Source organism: Lampris incognitus, chromosome 4 (assembly GCF_029633865.1).
Source record: "Lampris incognitus isolate fLamInc1 chromosome 4, fLamInc1.hap2, whole genome shotgun sequence".
Taxonomy (NCBI): domain Eukaryota; kingdom Metazoa; phylum Chordata; class Actinopteri; order Lampriformes; family Lampridae; genus Lampris; species Lampris incognitus.
This window is the reverse complement of record NC_079214.1, coordinates 34,894,751-34,901,244: the sequence shown is the minus strand read 5'-3', so window position 1 is coordinate 34,901,244 and position 6,494 is coordinate 34,894,751.

Genomic DNA, 6,494 nt, shown 5'->3' with positions numbered 1-6,494 from the left:
AGCGCTGTGTCCTGACGTGATTTCTAAATACAATATTGGCGACGAGGATGGCTGATATCTCTCTCCCACCACCTGCCCCCTTCCTGGCGTTACCTGGCGAGCCTCCGGTACCATGGACTCGCTGGCTACATAGTTTTGAAAATTACATCATCGCCTCAGGGCTCGACGACGTGAGCCAGGCTAGGAAGACGGCTCTGTTGCTTCACTGCTTGGGAGCAGAGGGTCATCGTGTGCTCGGGACTCTGGGGAACGTCACAAGCTTTGCCGAAGCTGTGGGACTTATGAGCACCCATTTCGCTGCTCCACAGAGTGCCCTCCTTCGGCGATTTATATTCCGTCAGCGACACCAACTGCCTGGTGAGTCTGTGCGGCAGTACGTAGCTAATTTGCGAGGGCTAGCTAGCTCATGCAAGTTTGGCGCGCTTCAGGACGAGATGGTTCGCGACCAGCTAATCGAACACACCAACAACGCAAAGGTGCGTGAGACTCTCCTGCTGGAAAAAGATGATCTGCTGCTGTCCAGAGCAATTACCATCGCACTACAGGTTGAGGGAGCAGCTGAGTGTGCTGCTATGCTAAATACACAGCAAGTGGCCACCTCCAGTCAAGCTGCCAACGACTCCTCCCTCTACTCACGGCTGCCCCTCGGGACGCAACCCAGCCAGAGCGAGGCGGGCGCCGACTCCACTGGGGACGTCTTGCAACTGCAACGACGGCGTTCTCGGCCCCGCCCTCAACAGTCCTGTGGTAACTGTGGGTCTCGGTCTCATGTTTCAAGGGCTCAGAACTGCCCTGCCCGTGGCCAGACATGCCGTAGCTGCGGTAAGCACAATCACTTTGCCAACGTCTGTCGATCTTCCCCGGCTGGGTCAGAGGGCCACACCCCCCAGTCTTCAACCGCCGTCATTCACAAGGTGAGCTCTGGGCCAGTGTCATTCAAATCATGCACAGTCAACATTAATGATGTGTGCATCCCCCTGCTGTTGGACACCGGTGCAAGTGTGTCTCTCCTGAATGTTGATACCTACAGTCAATTTTTCGGTTCACTGCCACTGTCCGCACCCTCAGCTGTCCTCTGTGGGTATGGTGACTCCAAAATCGATCTGGTTGGCTCTCTCCAAGTGACTGTCCGCTATGGAACCAAGCTGGTGCCCAATGCAGTTTTTCATGTGGCACGCCGTGGGGCCAACCTGATGGGCCTGGACCTGTTCTCCGCTCTGGGGTTTTCCCTCTTAGACACAAGGGGGGCAGCAATCCTGACTGTCGCCACACCTTGGCAGCAGAAGTGGCCATCGCTGTTTATGGGGCTGGGCTGCCTCTCCGCCTTCACCCATCAACCTCTCCTCAACCCTGCTGTGAAATCTGTCATCCAACCACTGCGCCGCATCCCGTTGGCTCTCCGTGATGGGGTCTCCGCCGAGCTGCAACAACTGCTGGAAGCTGGCATCATTGAACCGGTGGACGCGTCACCTTGGGTCTCAAACCTCGTGGTGGCTAAGAAGAAGTCGGGGGGCCTGCGTGTCTGCGTCGATCTACGTGCAGTAAATAAGGCAGTGGTCCCTGATAAGTATCCACTGCCCACCTCAGAAGAACTCACTGCTCAGTTCTATGGCTCTGAGGTGTTCTCCAAGCTCGACCTCAGACAGGGGTACTTACAGGTGCCCCTCCACCCCAGCAGCCGAAACCTCACAGCCTTTGTGACACATGCAGGAGTGTTTCGCTACACCAGGATGCCTTTCGGTCTCAGCTCCGCCCCTAGCTGCTTCCAGAAAATCATGGTCTCCGTGCTGGCTGGCATACTGGGCGTGGCCATTTATCTGGACGATATAGTGGTACACGGGCCCACCAGTGAAATCCACGACAAGCGCCTTAACATGGTCTTCGCAGCCCTGTCCAAGCACAAGCTAACTCTCAATGCTGAGAAATGTGTCCTCTCTGTACCAGCCATCGACTTCGTTGGGTTCCGGCTGTCAGCGAGCGGTGTAACTCCACTACAATCCAACGTGGACGCCATTCAGGCCATCCCTGAGCCCAGCTCGGCCGCCCAGGTCGCCTCCTTCCTGGGTATGACAAGTTACTACCTGAGGTTTCTTCCCCAGTACTCTGCGACCACAGCCCCCCTGCGCCAGCTGCTGCGTAAGGACGAGCCATGGGTGTGGTCAAAGGCATGCAGTGACGCTGTGCGTGATCTCAAGACTCAACTGACTTCACCACCAGTGTTGGCTCACTTCGACATCTCCAGCTCCACCTTTGTGACCTGTGACGCATCAGCCACAGCGATAGGGGCCGTGCTGTCTCAAACCCAGAACGGTGTGGAGAAGCCCATTGCCTTCGCCTCCCGTGCCCTCAACCTGACCAAGCAGCGGTACTCCGTGGGTGAGCGTGAGGCGTTAGCCTGTATCTGGGCTTGTGAAAGGTGACACCTCTACCTCTATGGCCGCTCCTTCACCCTCAGGACAGATCACCAGGCCCTGACAGCGCTGCTGTCCACATCTGGGACAGGCCACAAACCCCTGAGGCTGCACCGCTGGTCTGACCGCCTCCGCCAGTACAACTTCAGCCTGCAGTTCACCCCAGGCAGAGACAATGTTGTCGCCGACCTGCTCTCTCGCTCTGTCTCCACCCCAGCTCCACAGACGGACACTGACTGTGTGGAAAAGGACATTGTCCAAATGCTACACACACCCCTCCAGGCCACTGTCTCTCTGCAGGAGCTGAGGGCAGCCTCCGAACAGGACCCTGTCCTCTCCCAGCTCCGCACCTACATCCAGAACGGCTGGCCTCACAAGGTCCCAGAGGAGCTGGCTGCGTTCGCCCGAGTCAGACAGGAGCTCTCCTGCTGGAACGACACCTGCGTGGCACGTGGGTTTTGCACAGTGGTCCCAGCTGCTCTCCGTGCACGTGTTTTGAATACGGCGCATGAAGGCCACCTGGGCATTGTGAAACTGAAACAGCGCTGCCGAGACCTGGTGTGGTGGCCGGGGATAGACAGAGATATTGAGGCTCTGGTGAAGGACTGTTCTGCCTGCCTTGTGAGTGGCAAGACTGGCCACCAGGCTCCCCCACCCCTGCAACCTCTCGCCTGGCCCTCTCAGCCCTGGGAACACCTGCAGTTGGACATTTGTGGTGAGATCCATGGAGTTCCCCACCACCAACGCTTCATGGTGGTCGCCTACGATCTACACTCAAAATGGCCTGAACTCACCACTTCCGGCACTGTGACCTCACAGATCATCATCGACTTCCTGGACTCTCTTTTCTCTCGCTGGGGCCTCCCAAAGGCCATCACCACTGACAACGGCCCTCAGCTGGTCTCTGCTGAGTTCACTGCTTATCTCGACAGCAAGGGCATCCGTCATATACGCACTGCGTACTACCACCCCCAGGCCAATGGCGGCGTTGAACGTTTTCACCAGTCACTGAAGAACGGCCTCAGAGCACACATGGCCCAAGGGTGCTCTTTCACGCAGGCCATCCGTCACACTCTGCTGCACTATCGGGCCACACAGCACTCGACCACAGGCGTCTCCCCAGCCTCTCTCATGCTAGGCCGGGAACTGTGCATGCCCCTTGACAGGCTCCGCCCCTCCACACCTCAGGCACCTCCCTCTGGGGTCAGAGCCTCAGTCACTCGTCAGCAGACGCGGATGAAGCAACGGTTTGACCAGTCAAAACGAACCAGGGTGCCAGACATCAATGTGTCAGACTGGGTCAGGGTCCGCAGGCCCCACAGGGACAATAAAATGGCTTCATACTGGTCCTCTCCTCTCCAAGTCACCCGTCAGCTGGGCCCAGCCACTTACCTCCTCAGCGATGGCACTCGGTGGCACGCCAGTCGTCTACGGAAGGTGTCAGCTCCGCCACACACAGCTGGTGACACAACCATAGCCATTCCCTCAGCATGGCGAGACGCCCCGGGGCTTCATGCAGCTCCTACACGGGCCCCAGACATTTCTGGGCCTCAGCTTCCCCTGCCATCTCCCTCCCCACCTCGGCCTGACCAGCCTCAGGCCGCCCCGCGACCTGTTCGCACACGTTTACGCCCTGGCCACCTAGAGGACTTTGTGTCAACCTTTCATGTTTGAAATCCTGCCGGGGGGGGGGGGGAAATGTTATGTATGCACACATCGACAGTGCTGCATTTGATTTGGTGCTGTTCTATTGTGCTGGGATCGATTGGTGATGCCTGCGGGCTCTGGGTTGTTTGATCGGGTCTGCCTTTGATGCTGTGTCAGTCTAAATAAAGAATGCCACGGAGAGGTTGTGTCGAGCGACAGCGCTGTGTCCTGACGTGATTTCTAAATACAATACATGGTGCACCCACAACTGAACACCTAGCACAGTACAGCTCGGCGTGACATGGTGAGTTAAAGTTTATATCAATTTGATGATAAGCCTGACAACTATTGTGTGTGGGAGTCATCATACATTAACGCCACTCAAGAGTTAGGCCTCTTGGGTGTTTTTTAAAAAATTTTTTAAATATGGGTCTGTTTTTTTTTTTAAATGTAAATATCCCTAAGATATTTAAATAGATAAATAAAAAAAAACACCCGTCCAGTCCATCTGTTCAGCTGGTTTGTTAATTTAGATGTCGAACTACATTTTGGTGTGATTTTGAGAAGTGGGCGCTTGTGATTTCTGTGTAAATATTGGCCGTAATGTTTGCTAGCTTGCAGTGTACCAGTGTAGTGCCCACTCAGTGGAAATGGTACATGATGAAACTTTTCAGTTGTCTTGTTATCTATCTTATGTCATTGAATCTATTTTTTACACTGGATCATATGTTATGAGTGTCTTATTTAATTTAAATATGCAGTAATTTGTTATTTTCAGTGTTAGATTATTATTTTGCACCATATATGTATTAAAAAAAACATGTTTTCTAAAGTTTGGTTTGTTTGACTGCCTTGTAAGGTTATGAACCAGCAGCTGTTGTGAGCAAATAAAATGCCACCCGGTCTAAACCACAATTCAGAACCCCCGTGTCCGGTGCTTTCTACCCTCCGCACAATACCCCACTACACACAAAGAAACACAATGCAGAGTCCCGGGGTGTGTAGAGAGGCTCCAGCACCAGTGGGTTACATTTTTGGATTCCCTACCCCCACTGAGGAATTGGACTTGCTGATTAAATGGCTTGGTAGGGAATCCAGTGACCATGTCAAATGTTTACCATCAGTACACGTAACAAATCCAGTCACAGCACTCATAAAGGCCTGGGAACGTCTCCAGGAATGTTATGCAGCACCAGAAATGATTGAAAAGTTTCTTTTCAACCGGCTTGACAATTTCCTAAGAGTATCAGGGAAAGACCATATGAAGCCCTGGGAACTAGTAGACTTGCTAATGGAAGTACAGTGTGCCAAGGAGGATGGATACCTCACAGCCCTGTCCTGCCTGGATACTGTACACGGGATTGAACCCATAGTAGCGAAACTACCCTATGTGGTTCAAGAAAAATTGATTTCTGCTGGTTCGAGGCAAAAAGAAGAAAACGGAGGACAATTTCTACCATTTGAATTCTTCACCAGATTCATATGCTATGAGGCACGGAAGAGGAATGACCCCAGTTTTGCTCTTCCAAGTGCTAATGGCTTACCTGAAAACCCTGTGTATGAAGGCACAATGAACCCTATTTTGGTTCACAAGACAAATGTTTCCTCAACAGGTTCAAGCACAGTCTTGTGAAGTGTCAATAACCCAAACAAATACTGCCCAATACATGGCAAGTCACACCCCCTCAAACTATGTAAAGCCTTCAGAGCCAAAAATTGGGAGGACAGAAAGACCTTTCTCAAAGAAAGAGGAATCTGTTTTAAAGTGATACTGACATCAAAATCTGAAAATTCCTATTCATAGGCTATGTTCCGAGTTGGAATGTGGCCACTCAAGAGAGATCTGTGATTGACTGTAGATGGTGTCCAATGACAAATTGTTCCGGTGGATACATAGACGCCAGTCAATTTGCATATAGGGTGTGTCCGTAGTGAGATACTATAAAACCAAGGCGAAGCCGTTCTTTCACCCCCTCCTGCTAGCTACTTGGCTTGAGTTTGTGCTATTTTGCTGAGACTTTATTATCGATCTTGCTACAATGTATTGCTCTCTCTCTCTCTCTCTCTCTCTCTCTCTCTCTCTCTCTCTCTCTCTCTCTCTCTCTCTCTCTCTCTCTCTCTCTCTCTCTCTCTATCTAAATATCTATCACCTATCTATCTAACAGTTATTTGTATCACTGAATCCTCCTCCTCGAAACTGTAATCCTCGCAGAGGATCTCGCTCTTGCTAGCCGACATTTTTTTGTAAATAACAAGTGACAAGTGGTACCGAGGCCCACCCACCCAGGAAGACAGTAGCCAATAGCTTTAAATTCATAAAACCACACCTATTTTCTGGTATGATTCAAACTCCTTATGTTAAAAAATGTGTTCAGAAAGGGCATGTCAGTCTTTCTTTAAGTGTTGTGGCTCAACCACTCACTTAACGAAGAACTG